General features: G+C 47.6%; 1 protein-coding gene across 1 annotated transcript in view; it reads left to right on the forward strand.

Moving 5' to 3' along the window:
* The first annotated feature begins 1,978 nt into the window (after positions 1 to 1,978).
* The window catches only part of FZD6 (frizzled class receptor 6), a 112,946-nt gene continuing 99,786 nt past the window's right edge, over positions 1,979 to 15,138 (forward strand). Inside the window, exon 1 of the mRNA XM_073632083.1 lies at positions 1,979 to 2,181. The gene's annotated coding sequence lies outside the window, so the exon portion shown is untranslated. The remainder of the gene's footprint in view (positions 2,182 to 15,138) is intronic.

Consider the following 15,138-nt stretch of genomic DNA (forward strand, 5'->3'; position numbering starts at 1 on the left):
GTGATCAAAGATAACATAATAAAAATAAAAAACTACTGACATCTTACATGTTTTAATACATTTGGGGTGCACACCCTAATGCAATAGAGAGGAGAGTGGAGAGGATATCAGTGGAGAGGAGAGGACATTGGTGGAGAGGAGAGTGGAGAGGATATTGATGGAGAGGAGAGGACATTGGTGGAGAGGAGAGTGGAAAGGATATTGGTGGAGAGGAGAGGACATTGGTGGAGAGGAGAGTGGAGAGGATATCGGTGGAGAGGAGAGGACATTAGTGGAGAGGATACTGGTGGAGAGGAGAGGACATTGGTAGAGAGGAGAGTGGAGAGGATATTGGTGGAGAGGAGAGGACATTGGTGGAGAGGAGAGTGGAAAGGATATTGGTGGAGAGGAGAGGACATTGGTGGAGAGGAGAGTGGAGAGGATATCGGTGGAGAGGAGAGGACATTGGTGGAGAGGAGAGGATATTGGTGGAGAGGAGAGGACATTGGTGGAGAGGAGAGTGGAGAGGATATTGGTGGAGAGGAGAGGACATTGGTGGAGAGGAGAGTGGAGAGGATATTGGTGGAGAGGAGAGGACATTGGTAGAGAGGAGAGTGGAGAGGATATTGGTGGAGAGGAAAGGACATTGGTGGAGAGGAGAGTGGAAAGGATATTGGTGGAGAGGAGAGGACATTGGTGGAGAGGAGAGTGGAGAGGATATCGGTGGAGAGGAGAGGATATCGGTGGAGAGGAGAGGACATTGGTGGAGAGGAGAGGACAGTGGAGAGGAGAGTGGAGAGGATATTGGTGGAGAGGAGAGGACATTGGTGGAGAGGAGAGTGGAGAGGATATCGGTGGAGAGGAGAGGACATTGGTGGAGAGGAGAGGATATTGGTGGAGAGGAGAGTGGAGAGGATATTGGTGGAGAGGAGAGGATATTGGTGGAGAGGAGAGTGGAGAGGATATTGGTGGAAAGGAGAGGACATTGGTAGAGAGGAGAGTGGAGAGGATATTGGTGGAGAGGAAAGGACATTGGTGGAGAGGAGAGTGGAAAGGATATTGGTGGAGAAGAGAGGACATTGGTGGAGAGGAGAGTGGAGAGGATATCGGTGGAGAGGAGAGGACATTGGTGGAGAGGAGAGGATATTGGTGGAGAGGAGAGGACATTGGTGGAGAGGAGAGTGGAGAGGATATCGGTGGAGAGGAGAGGACATTGGTGGAGAGGAGAGGATATTGGTGGAGAGGAGAGGACATTGGTGGAGAGGAGAGTGGAGAGGATATTGGTGGAGAGGAGAGGACATTGGTGGAGAGGAGAGTGGAGAGGATATTGGTGGAGAGGAGAGGACATTGGTGGAGAGGATATTGGTGGAGAGGAGAGGATATTGGTGGAGAGGAGAGGATATTGGTGGAGAGGAGAGTGGAGAGGATATTGGTGGAGAGGAGAGGATATTGGTGGAGAGAAGAGTGGAGAGGATATTGGTGGAGAGGAGAGGATATTGGTGGAGAGGAGAGTGGAGAGGATATTGGTGGACAGGAGAGTGGAGAGGATATTGGTTGAGAGGAGAGGACATTGGTGGAGAGGAGAGAGGACATTGGTGGAGAGGAGAGTGGAGAGGATATTGGTGGAGAGGAGAGTGGGGAGAACATTGGTGGAGAGGAGATTGGGGAGGACATTGGTGGAGAGGGGAGGAGAGTGGGGAGGACATTGGTGGAGAGGAGAGGAGATTGGGGAGGATATTGGTGGAGAGGAGATTGGGGAGGACATTGGTGGAGAGGAGATTGGGGAGGACATTGGTGGAGAGGAGATTGGGGAGGACATTGGTGGAGAGGAGAGGAGATTGGGGAGGACATTGGTGGAGAAGAGAGTTAGAAGTGACAGTGTTGTCGGTCAGAGATCAATACATCGATATAATGGATTGTTTTCCTCCCATAAAGCGAGCTGTAAATCATGAGCCAATCAGCAGTGAAAGCACGGCGGGCCGGGGAGAAGGGGGGGCCGGGGCAGCCAATCAGAGGCGGCTTTACAATCCAACTTGGAGAAGTTCCCAGGGTGAGCGCAGGTCAGGTCCGCTGTCGGAGAGCTGAGATCGGTGCGGTCGGGCGCAGGAAGGATAGATCGGGGGTCGGAGGGGATGACCTGTCACCGGGATGTATACCGGAGGGATCTGTAGGATTGGATCGGTCAGAGCCGGGTGTGTACAGGTAAGATCCGGACTCCGGGGGAGGAGGAGGCAGTGACAGGCGGGTATAGGAGGAGACTCCATTGCTGGGACAAAGCATGGAGAGGAGAGAGGAATGGGGGGTCGGATCTTCCTCCGGCAGGTGCAGAGGGGGGGCACACAGTGATCAGGACCCGGATCTCTGCATTGTCTGTCTGATTACATTGTAACTAATCGCCTCTCCTCTCCCCACCACTATTTATTATATCACCACCTCTTACATGTGATGACTGTATTCGTTTTTCTTTTTTAGGCTTTATTTCCAGCAAGTAAATCTGTTATTTTACATCAGAAGAAGCTCTCTTGCAGATGTAGCAATTAGAGGGATGAGACCAGCCATATACCACTGACAGGGGGGCTCACAGTGATCAGCTTTTATTTATTCATGTAAAACTTTTATCCCAAAAGGAATAAAACAGTTTGCTTTTTCTGTCTATAAGGCTTGAGCTGGAGTTTGGCTTCAATGTGTTAGTGTATCTAAATCTGCTAGTACAAATAACGCTGCCCTCCCCTCAGACGGACAATGCTGCTGTCTGCTGAGCCTCCTGTGCTCCTTCCTCCAGAGTTGTCTCACAAGAAATATGTTACAGGCCGGATCACCAGGTGAAAAAAGAAATGCAGCCATCACATCTAATGATTGGAAAACTGAATTATATGCTGAACTCTATTACATTGTTTTTGTTTTGGGGTTAATGATGCCTTAAATGCATTCTACAGTTTTTTGGCCAATTTAAAGTAGAGGTTGTAGAGCGGAGACTTGTAGTGTACGAGGACCCTATTCATACTCCGAGTGTTCCATAACTCCAAAACATTCCCGTACAAATCCCGCGGTGCCCCGTGGTGCCCGTTCACACCCCAGAATACTGTAGTGTCATTTGATGCCCTAAAAAAGTACCTGAGCATCTCTTAGCTCTAATGCCCCGTACACACGGTCGGACATTGATCGGACATTCCGACAACAAAATCCTAGGATTTTTTCCGACGGATGTTGGCTCAAACTTGTCTTGCATACACACGGTCACACAAAGTTGTCGGAAAATCCGATCGTTCTAAACCCGGTGACGTAAAACACGTACGTCAGGACAATAAACGGGGCAGTGGCCAATAGCTTTCATCTCTTTATTTATTCTGAGCATGCATGGCACTTTGTCCGTCGGATTTGTGTACACACGATCGGAATTTCCGACAACGGATTTTGTTGTCGGAAAATTTTATATCCTGCTCTCAAACTTTGTGTGTCGGAAAATCCGATGGAAAATGTGTGATGGAGCCCACACACGGTCAGAATTTCCGACAACAAGGTCCTATCACACATTTTCTGTCGGAAAATCCGACCGTGTGTACGGGGCATAAGTGTTTTTGGTCCCTCTAGACCCGGGGGCTCAACTTTTCAAAGAAAGGGCCAGTAAACTGCCCTTCAAACTTTAGGGGGGCCAGAGAAGGCTGGTGAGAGTAGAAAATGCTTTGGCATCGTGGGAGTAAATGGCATAGGCTTGGTGGTCAGTGGGGGTAAAAGAAATTGCATCATGGAATAGTGAGTGCCCCATCATTGGTGTCAGTGGAAGGAATAGTGCCCCATCATTGGTGTCAGTGGGAGGAATAGTGCCCCATCATTGGTGTCAGTGGGAGGAATAGTGCCCCATCATTGGTGTCAGTGGGAGGAATAGTGCCTCATCATTGGTGTCAGTGGGAGGAATAGTGCCCCATCATTGGTGTCAGTGGGAGGAATAGTGCCCCATCATTGGTGTCAGTGGGAGGAATAGTGCCCCATCATTGGTGTCAGTGGGAGGAATAGTGCCCCACCCATCATTGGAGCACAGGTGTGTCAGGAGGAAGCTGTCTGGAGCTGCTGCAGGTGATCCGTGTGAGAGGGGACTGGTGAGGAAATCTATCCCAGCTCTCCTGGCCCCTTTCTGGGGAAGCCATGGAGGCCAGCAGGGCCTCTCCTGCTGGAAGCTCACAGCCATCTCCTGGGCCATCAGGTGACATGCCTTCCTCTGTACAAGCCATGGCTTGTGATCTTTCTGCCCCTGGTAAGGATGTAGGCTCAGAGGCAATTCAGGAGCGAGTGGTGGCCGGGATTAAAGCCCTGAATAGGGAAAGAGACAAACTCTATAAACTGAGAGCGGAGCTGAAGCGCTTGAGAAGGCAGCGTGAGGGCTTACATAGCCAGAAACGAGGGTCCATGGATCCGGAGATCCAACTGGCCAAGGTCCGGGTGGAACATCAGGAGACCATTGTGTCCATCATGGAAGGAAGAGATGGGCCATTTAAGGAAAAATTCTGCAATGACAGAAGGTTTGCCAGGATGACAAAAATGGAGGTGGAGGAGGAGACCCCCAGTTCTGACCCCCTGCCCCCTCAGGGAGAGGTAAGCAGCCCCATGCCTTCCCAGGACTCAGGAGGCATGCTCAGGGCCATCCAGGCAATGGAGTCTCCTATACGGGAAGATCAGTTGGTGTTCCATGAGGAGGACATTACTGATAACATGCCTGACAAGGTGAAGCCTGTCAAGCCCCATGTGGTGCATAAAACTGTTTTTGTGAACACTGTGACTGATACAGACAATGTGCCCAGTGACAATCAGGCTGCTAATCCCATTTGTAGCAATGCTGTGCCTGCTGATGCTGCAGTACAGCAAAGTTTGCATTTAAAAAATGACATTCCTGCAGATGAACTGCAGCATTCAGCAGAGCCAATTAACCCCCCTTTAGCTGAGTCTAAAGCTGTTTGCCCCACAGCTGCTGAGGACTCTACAGCACAGCTTCAGGAGACAGCTGGTATTGCAGCAGAAACTGTGATTATTCCTGATGGGAATGTGAATGTTTGTGTGACTGATAAAAATCATCTCAGTACAAGTGTGATGAATAATGGTCCCAGTTCAAGTGTGATGGACAGTCCTACCAACTCCGTTCCAGCAGATAATAATAATTGTAACGTACAGACTAATGTAACATCAGTGTGGGGCCTTGGCCCTGATAAGCCTACATTTGCTCAGGTGGTACGCTCTGCTCCTGGTAGCTCCACCCCCAAGAGGGTTTTCCCCCTGCGACCTACCACCTTGAGCACCCTGGGATCTGGTCTTGGGTCTCTGGCTTCTGCTGGGGGTCCAAGAAGAAATGTAGTGATTCTTAAATGGGAAGGTGGTGCAACCCCTCCAGCACGGCGTGCAGTGGTGGACATGATTTTGGAGATGGGTTTTGGGGCAAACGATCTGTATGCCCTAATACATGTTGCTGGGAGCCGGGAATATACTATTAGTTTCACCAGGCCAGAGGGTCTTGACCTGTTCTGGGAGCGATATGAGGCTCGGTGCAGGTCAAGACCCGAATGGGAAGGTCTGACCCCAGTTGCAGTTTCACAAAGGTCTACAGTGAAAAAAATCACAATTATTCTCACTAATGAGAGTGTTCCTGCTCGAGATCTAGAGGTCTGGTTAAAGAATTATGGTGAGGTATTGACTAAGCCCGATAAAATACTTGATGAGCGTAACATCTGGACTGGGGGTTGGTCGGTTACAGTCAGGTTGGCCAGGGATGGGAATGTTGTCCGTCACCTGCCCTCCTCAGCTTTTATAGGGAGGGATAGGATGACTATTTTCTACCCTGGTCAGCCGAAGCTGTGTCACCGCTGTGGAGAAAAGGGGCATTTGAGCTCTTCCTGTTCAGCCTTGATATGTTCGGTGTGTCGGGGTCAGGGTCATATGGCCAAGGACTGCACCGAGATGATCAGGTGCAACCTGTGCCTGCGTCTTGGCCACCCCTATAGCAGATGTCCTGAAGCCTGGCACAATATGGAGAAGGAGGTAATTGATGACATGTCAAGGCTGGACAGGATGGAGGGTGATGCCCCTGGTGTACCATCCTCCTCTGTGGTGACCGACTCCCCTGGTCCTGCTCAGGATCCCTCTCCAGTTCCTGTGGCCACCCCTCCTGTGTCTGTAAGTATTCCTTCTGTATCTGTCTCTGTGTCCCCCCAGCCTACTGTATCCCCTCCTCTTGTGTCAGAATCTTCCAAGTCTGTGCCCCCCGAGTCAGTTACCCCCCAGGAGTCTACCCCTCTTAAGTCTGATTCAAAGGGAGCACCCCCCCCACCAGGAGTGGTAGCGGGTACTAAAAAGGTTGCTTCTTCCTCTATAAAGAAGTCTTCTGTAAAGACTTCACAGAAAAAAGTAAGAGATGACGGCATCTCTGAAGCTGACCTGCAGTACCTAGAGGAGAGAAGGAAGGTTGGGAAGCGGAAGAAGCAGGTGGTGAGGACGGAACAGGCTCCAGTGCCTGTCTCCAACCGTTATAGGTCCTCTAATTGGGAAATTTCTTCATCTGGAGCTTCTTCGGAGCGAAGTTCTGATTCTGAGATGGAGTTTGAGGCGGCCTCAAGAAAGAGAGAGGCTTCTGGTGATGAGCAGCAGAGGGGAGCTAAGAAGCAATCCACCCAGTAACCCAAATGGCGGTTCCCCCTCCGTTAAAAGTGGTGACAATAAATGTCGCCAGCATTAAGTCAGTAAGAGCTCGTTCTATGGCCTTCTTTTTGTTCAGCCAATTAGATGCTGAAATTTTATTTTTGCAAGAGACTAGGCTCACCTCCTTGGCAGATATTCATATGGCCAAGAGAGAGTGGAGGTATGGTCCATCTTACTGGTCTCTTGCGGCCGAGCCTTACGGCGGTGTGGCGGTGTTGTTTAAAACCGGCATGGTAACTGTCCGGCGGGTTATTGAGGTGGAGATTGGGAGATGTATGGTCTTAGACGTCCTTGTGGGAGGGCAGGACCTGCGCCTAATTAATGTTTATGGGCCGCACACAAAGTGGGACAGGAAATGCCTTTTTACAAGGATCAAGCCATTTCTTTTTACATCCCGGCAAGTGGTCTTTGGAGGTGACTTTAATACAGTAACTAGGCCCAAGGACAGGAAGGACTTCAAGGACAGGCTGGGATATGATAGCGTTTTTTTAAATAGTATGGTTAGGGATGCTGGTCTTGTGGATGTGCACATTAAGCACCTCCCGGATGACACTGGGTTCACCTTTCATCGAGGTAATAGTCAGAGTAGAATAGATAGGTTTTTTTTTAAGGAGACCTCTGCTTTCTCACCCCCAGTGGTGCAGGCAGTAGAGTTCTCTGATCACTGTATGCTATCTGTGGTCCTGAATGCTTCAGACGCCCCTCAGAGGGGTAAGGGCATCTGGAGATTGAATTCGACTCTACTCAAGGAAGAACATGTTAGACAATCCTTTGAGGAATTCTTTCAGGCACAGGTGACCATCCTGGACTTTTGTAGCAGCAAGGCTGAGTGGTGGGAGCTGACCAAAAAGAGGATTGCTGGATTCTTCAGGGGCCTAGCCAATAGAAAGCAGTTTAATAAATACATGACCTACCAACGTTTACGGAGGAAGCTGGATATTCTTGTCTCGAGAGGAGGAGATCCTGGGGCAATCTCCGAAGTGAAACTCCTTCTCAGGAAGTGTCAATATGACCGGCATGCCTCTTTGGTTCTGGAGAGGGACTATGGGAAGTACCACTCGCCTGACCCTTACCAGAACTGCAAACAAGGTGTAGCTGTTAAAACGGTCGTTGGCCTTAAGGACAGTACAGGTTCCTTGACAAAGTCCAGGTCAGGGATTCTGGAGGTCGTGAGGTCCTTTTATGCTGACCTTCTTGGGAGGAAAGAGCTTGACCGTGACAAGATGGAAAGCTTTTTGGACTCTACTCCAGGTCTAAATGATGAAGATGTCCCATTGATGAATTTGACAGAGGAGATCACAGTTGAAGAGGTGATGAGGGCAATTGAACAGCTTGCCATCAAAAAGTCACCTGGACCGGATGGCTTGACGGCTGAGTTTTACAAAGCTTTTTAAGCCTATTCTGGCCCCACATTTGGTAGAGGTTTTTAACAGTTGCCTTGCAGAGGGGGTACTTCCCCCTTCCATGAGGCACTCAGCTGTGATTCTTCTTTCAAAGGGTAAAGATCCTTCGATGATTGAGAATTGGCGCCCCATCAGCCTTCTTAATGTCGATAGAAAGATACTGGCAAAGATCATTTTCTGGCGCCTATCGTCAGTAGCAGAGTCTTTGCTTTCTCGTCATCAGCACTGTTCGGTCCAGGGTAGGTGCACCTTCACAGCAGTTTTAGCTGTCCGGGAGGCCTTGGAGCGATGCAGGGCTGCAGGCTGGGGAAAGTATTTGCTGACATTGGATCAGGCAAAAGCTTTTGATCGTGTTAACCACGAGTACCTGTGGTTGCTCCTTAGTAAGTACGGTCTGCCGGGTGGTTTTGTCAATTGGTTAAAAGTCTTGTATAAGGGGGCAGAAAGCTTTCCTCTTGTTAATGGTTGGGTTGGGCAGTCCTTTGAGGTTGGCTCCGGGGTGCGCCAGGGTTGTCCCCTGAGTCCCTTGCTCTATGTGTTTGCAATCGACCCCTTCATCAGGAGGCTAGAGAGCGGCATGTTGTGTGGGGTGCCAGTGGGGCTCCCAGGTGAGACGCCTTTGAGGATTGTTGCCTATGCGGACGATGTGTCCGTGATTGTCACTGGGGCGGATGAAGCAGAGGAGGTGGTCTCTCTGACATCACGGTATTCTGAAGCATCAGGCTCCAAGATCAATCAGGAAAAGACTGAAGTTTTCTGGATGGGAAAGGAAGGTGAGGGTTTTGATCTCCCGGACACCTTTCCAGTGCCCCAGGAAAGAATTAAGATTCTAGGCATTGAATTTGGACCTGGTGATTATGGCCTCAAAAACTGGGAAGGCAGACTGGAAATTGCCAATACTAAGGTGGTCAGCTGGAAGAGATGGAAGTTATCTATGAGGGAAAGGGTTGATCTGATTAAGACTTACCTGATTCCGATCTTCTTGTATGTCAGCTTTGTCTGCATCTTGCCAGTGTCTCTCTATGCTAGGGTCAGTAGTGTGTTCTTCCAGATGTTGTGGGGGAACAGACTGAACCCCATCAAGAGGAATGTCACCTATCTATCCAGGAGGGAGGGTGGCTTAGGTATGGTCAACCCAGTTCTTTTCTTTTCACTGCTTTTTCTCAAGTTTAACATTGGTAATATGCTTGCAGTGGAACCTCCTGGATGGGTAGGCATCTTTAGATCTTGGTTTAGGCCTTTTCTGCGACTTTGGGAAGAGGGTGGCCAAGTGAAGAATCTCAGGGGTCATCGTGGTCAGCTACCAGCCTATGTCGCTCCGTGCCTGAAGTTACTACGGCAGTGGCGATTGTCGGCTGAAGATCTCAGATCGGTTCCGAGGAAAGTCCTTATGAGTCGAGTCTTGAGCGAAGTCTTTCATGACCCACTGGCCTTAAGGGATTGCCCAGGCCCAGTTTTGAGGGCAGGGTTAAGACTTATTAATTTGGACAGAGTACCCCCTAAATTTAGGGATCTGGCCTGGTTGTGCTTCCATGGGAGGCTCTATGTTAGGGGCAATTTGAAATTCCGCAGTGGGGTGGATCGTAGCTGTCCTCGGGAGGAGTGTGCAGGTGAGGAGGAGACTATGGACCATTTTCTGCTTCATTGCCCCTTTAACATAGAAGTGTACAAACAGGTGGGGCGGGCCCTCGGTGTTCCTTTCCTCTCCAGGCTGGGTTATGCTGAGTGGGTGTATGGAGCATTCAATACTGGTGGGCTTTTTTGTTTAGATACACTTTTTCTAGTTAGCCTAGTAGTCCGTTATTTCACTTGGAACGCACGGTGTCAGGTCTGCATTCGGCGTAAAATCCTTCCTGTTCAGGTGGTGGTGTATGACATTCTGCATGAGGTGGAGAAGATTCGGGTACTTGAGAGAGACAAGCGGAGTCAGGGGGCTTGGTTGAAGGCGTGGAGGGGTTTCAAGCCTCCCTGACTGCCAGGAGTCTCTTTCCCGGGTGTGGCTGTCTGTCTCTTATCACCCTAGATTATTATTATTTGGATTTATTTTTTGATAAATGGCTGCGTACATAGGTGATGGGTTGTGCCTCTTGGGCCCTCTCTGCTGCTTTATGTAAATAGTTTTGGTAGTGGATTATGTATATATTGTAAATATTCTGAACATGGATGTGTATTCCTTGGATTTATGTTGAAGTTTTGTACTTTGGTTTTGTTTTTTTACTTTTGTATAAAATTGGTTGCTTGATTCTTTTTAATAAAAGATCAATAGTGCCCCGTCTTTGGCGTCAGTTGGAGGAATAGTGCCCCGTCTTTGGCGTCAGTTGGAGGAATAGTGCCCCGTCTTTGGCGTCAGTTGGAGGAATAGTGCCCTGTCTTTGGTGCCAGTTGGAGGAATAGTGCCCTGTCTTTGGTGCCAGTTGGAGGAATAGTGCCCTGTCTTTGGTGCCAGTTGGAGGAATAGTGCCCTGTCTTTGGTGCCAGTTGGAGGAATAGTGCCCTGTCTTTGGTGCCAGTTGGAGGAATAGTGCCCTGTCTTTGGTGCCAGTTGGAGGAATAGTGCCCTGTCTTTGGTGCCAGTTGGAGGAATAGTGCCCTGTCTTTGGTGCCAGTTGGAGGAATAGTGCCCTGTCTTTGGTGCCAGTTGGAGGAATAGTGCCCTGTCTTTGGTGCCAGTTGGAGGAATAGTGCCTTGTCTTTGGTGTCAGTGGCAGGAATAGTGTCCTGTCTTTGGTGGGAGGAATAGTGCCCTGTCTTTGGTGCCAGTGGGAGGAATAGTGCCCTGTCTTTGGTGCCAGTGGGAGGAATAGTGCCCTGTCTTTGGTGTCAGTGGAAGGAATAGTGCCCTGTCTTTGGTGTCAGTGGAAGGAATAGTGCCCTGTCTTTGGTGTCAGTTGGAGGAATAGTGCCCTGTCTTTGGTGTCAGTTGGAGGAATAGCGCCCTGTCTTTGGTGTCAGTTGGAGGAATAGCGCCCTGTCTTTGGTGTCAGTTGGAGGAATAGCGCCCTGTCTTTGGTGCCAGTTGGAGGAATAATGCCCTGTCTTTGGTGTCAGTGGAAGGAATAGTGCCCTGTCTTTGGTGTCAGTGGAAGGAATAGTGCCCTGTCTTTGGTGCCAGTTGGAGGAATAGTGCCCTGTCTTTGGTGTCAGTGGAAGGAATAGTGCCCTGTCTTTGGTGTCAGTTGGAGGAATAGTGCCCTGTCTTTGGTGTCAGTTGGAGGAATAGTGCCCTGTCTTTGGTGTCAGTTGGAGGAATAGTGCCCTGTCTTTGGTGTCAGTTGGAGGAATAGTGCCCTGTCTTTGGTGTCAGTTGGAGGAATAGTGCCCTGTCTTTGGTGTCAGTTGGAGGAATAGTGCCCTGTCTTTGATGTCAGTTGGAGGAATAGTGCCCTGTCTTTGGTGTCAGTTGGAGGAATAGTGCCCTGTCTTTGGTGTCAGTTGGAGGAATAGTGCCCTGTCTTTGGTGTCAGTTGGAGGAATAGCGCCCTGTCTTTGGTGTCAGTTGGAGGAATAGCGCCTTGTCTTTGGTGTCAGTTGGAGGAATAATGCCCTGTCTTTGGTGCCAGTGGGAGGTATAGTGCCCTGTCTTTGGTGCCAGTTGGAGGAATAATGCCCTGTCTTTGGTGCCAGTGGGAGGAATAGTGCCCTGTCTTTGGTGTCAGTTGGAGGAATAGTGCCCTGTCTTTGGTGTCAGTTGGAGGAATAGTGCCCTGTCTTTGGTGTCAGTTGGAGGAATAGTGCCCTGTCTTTGGTGCCAGTTGGAGGAATAGTGCCCTGTCTTTGGTGTCAGTTGGAGGAATAGTGCCCTGTCTTTGGTGCCAGTTGGAGGAATAGTGCCCTGTCTTTGGTGTCAGTTGGAGGAATAGTGCCCTGTCTTTGGTGCCAGTTGGAGGAATAGTGCCCTGTCTTTGGTGTCAATGGAAGGAATAGTGCCCTGTCTTTGGTGTCAGTGGGTGGAATAGCGCGCCAAGGGTGGATAAAAGCAAATTTGGAGACCCCTGCCCTTGACTAAAATGGGAAAGCCTGGCTTTCCTGGCTAACAATAATATATTTAAAAAAAAATGCCTGTGCAACCACTTAAAAAAAAAAAAAGTCTATGAAAACAAACATAAGCGCTCAGCTGAAGTGTGAATGCAGCCTTGTGCACACAGACCATACAATGTAAATTGTGGGTGTGTTTCTGTGCCCAGGGATACGGCTGCCCATAGTAATGAATGGCTGTATGCAGTTAGATGCAGTATATACAAGTCACATCCAGGGATTGTGCAGCCAATGAAATCGGTGGGACCATAAATGCACATTGCTGCACCACGGCTCGGTTTACACTGCAGTAATATGTGCCAACGTTGGCATGTGCTTTGCTTATTGATGGTCTGTGGTGTCATTCATACTTGGTGATGGTAAACACACACACACAGTTTAAAGTGGTTGTAAACCCATGGGGATTAAAAAAAAAAAAATGCAAGACAAAGGCATAATGAGCTAGTATGCATAGCATACTAGCTCATTATGATGTACTTGCCTTAGATCGAAGTCCCCTGTAGCGATCCTGGCACACCACTTTGGCCGGCGACATATCTCCCGGAGTTACTTCCGGGCATCCTGGTCTCCGGCGCTGTGATCGGCCTGGAGCCGCAGTAACAGCACACTAGCTGAAGAGACGGAACATGCGAGCCGTCTCTTCAGTGCGCATGTGCCGATGATGTCCAGTTGTCCACACATGCGTATACAGTGAATATCTCCTAATATGCGTTTTGGTGCAGTGTGACATTGTAAAAGAACCCAGTGCTTTGTTTATGCAATTTTTTTTTTTTTTTTTTTGGTGCATAAGGGCAGCGCATTAAAGTGCAGAAACGCACACAAACATGCACGTGCTTCGTTGCACCTGTATGGTGTGAGTGGAGACTTCGCGTATGTAAACCCCTATGTCGCGTACACACAGTCGAATTTTCCGATGGGAAATGTTCGATAGGAGCTTTTTGTCGGAAATTCCGACCGTGTGTAGGCTCCATCGGACATTTTCCATCGGAATTTCCAACAAACAAAATTTGAGATCTGGATCTCAAATTTTCCGACAAAAAAATCCGTTTTCGTAAATTCTGATCGTGTGTACACAATTCCGACGCACAAAATTCCACGCATGCTCGGAATCAAGCAGAAGAGCCCTGGCTATTGAACTTCATTTTTCTCGGCTCGTCGTACGTGTTGATTTGTGTGACCGTGTGTATGCAAGACAAGTTTGAGCCAACATCCGTCGGAAAAAAATCCATGGATTTTGTTGTCGGAATGTCCGATCGTGTGTACAGGGCATTGCAATGAAAATCTCTTGTTTGCTCCCTTTTTGGTCTGTTTAATTTACCAATAAATAGACCAACGTTGCTCCCCCATAGATACAGTCAGTGTGCGAGTTGTCGCCCTAGAAAAGGAAGTGTCTTAGCATTGGTAACTGACGCATTTCACTTGTTGCCTACAATTTTGTCTTTAAAATATGTTTTATTTACCCTGACATAATATTGTTTTTTTAATTTCATGGTTTGTGTTTAGCAACCAAACGGGGTGGATATAAGTTTTTTTGTTTTTGTTTTCAAAAAAATTAGCTTTATATATTTCTGATCAGATTTTTTTACTTAAATTGACAATGGGTTTTTTTTTTTTTTTTTGATCGACTTGATTTAAATCAAATCCACGCTGCAACCAAATAAGTAATAAAGGAGTATGCCAATTTTTTGTTCAGGCCGTTGTTTAATTGCAGGTTTCTTTTTTTTAATTAGAGCAAAAGTTTTTTTTTTTTATAATCCTTCAAATCAAATATTGCTCACCGGGAAAAGGTGATGAGATGAAATTGATATGAGACATTTAGGGCTGGGTGCGTTGTGAAGAGGCAGTGTGATGCATTGTTACAGTGCTACTTTTGGCAATTACTAGAGCAGCTTGCATAGACATTTATGCATGAAGTCGCACATATGTCTGCCAAGTTGCACCTGACATGCAGCTTTGAAATCGTGCAATTTCAAAGCCACATTTAGTGTGAACCAAGGCTAAATGAAAATAAGAAGATTTTTTTTTTTTTTTCAACCTTACCAGGCAATTTAGCATGATGCATTTATGATTAGGGGCTTTTATAATAATAATAATAATAATAATAATATTATTACTTTTTTTTTTGGGTTAGGGTACTAATACATGATTTTTAGTTATTTGTGTATTTATTTATATATCATTACTATTTTATTGCATTTGAGCAGAAAAAAAAGCACTTTTCTGTTAATTTCTATGGGATTAGAAATGCCCCGAAAACGTGCAAATCTGACCAATTTGAGCTACATAAAAAGCTCCAGAACTTTTTTGAGCTTCCAGCGTCTAGCTTTAGGCAACTTGGAGTAGAGATGTGAACCAACTCCTAGAAAACGTTTTTTTTTTTTTTTTCTCCAGCGTTTTTTGGAGCTTCAAGTTACAAAGTGCTGAGGTGTGTATAGGTCCTTTAAAGGTTAACTTTATCATAAAGGAGGGTACCTATTGTGATAGATTACAGTTGAAATTTAAATAATATAAAATAAAAATTCAACCCAGGATGGTGAAGTGACACACCCTGTAAACCTTGTTTTGTTTTAGTAATTAGAGAACTTGTACTTTGTTTTGACAGGTAGTTATATTCCTTATTATTCAGACGCTGAGCCTTCTATTATTTCCGTAAAATAATTACATATTGTCTACATAATAAAACTCTAATGTGTACTGAGGCCGTGTGAGAAAAGGGATTTTGCTGGATCTTTAAAGCAAAGCCGTGGATTGTTGCAGGGACTGTAAGCTGTCTTCTTTCCTTGGTATGGGGACCCTCAGACCCTCCGATATATTTTCATCATCTCTGGCAAGCACCATAGAAGCCACAAATCCTGGCCTGCTCTGTAGACAAAGTTTCATCTAGAGGGGGCATGGTTGCCATGTAGTCCCACTGAAAAAAACACCACTCAGTAAGGCCAGCTACCCATCCTTAAGGCTACATTCATCTTTTTCATACACCGATCAGCCATAACATTATGCTTACTTGAATCAGAAAAGGGCTTGCGACTCGGATGATCTT

This window comes from Aquarana catesbeiana, linkage group LG05, assembly GCF_042186555.1.
Source record: "Aquarana catesbeiana isolate 2022-GZ linkage group LG05, ASM4218655v1, whole genome shotgun sequence".
Taxonomy (NCBI): Eukaryota; Metazoa; Chordata; class Amphibia; order Anura; family Ranidae; genus Aquarana; species Aquarana catesbeiana.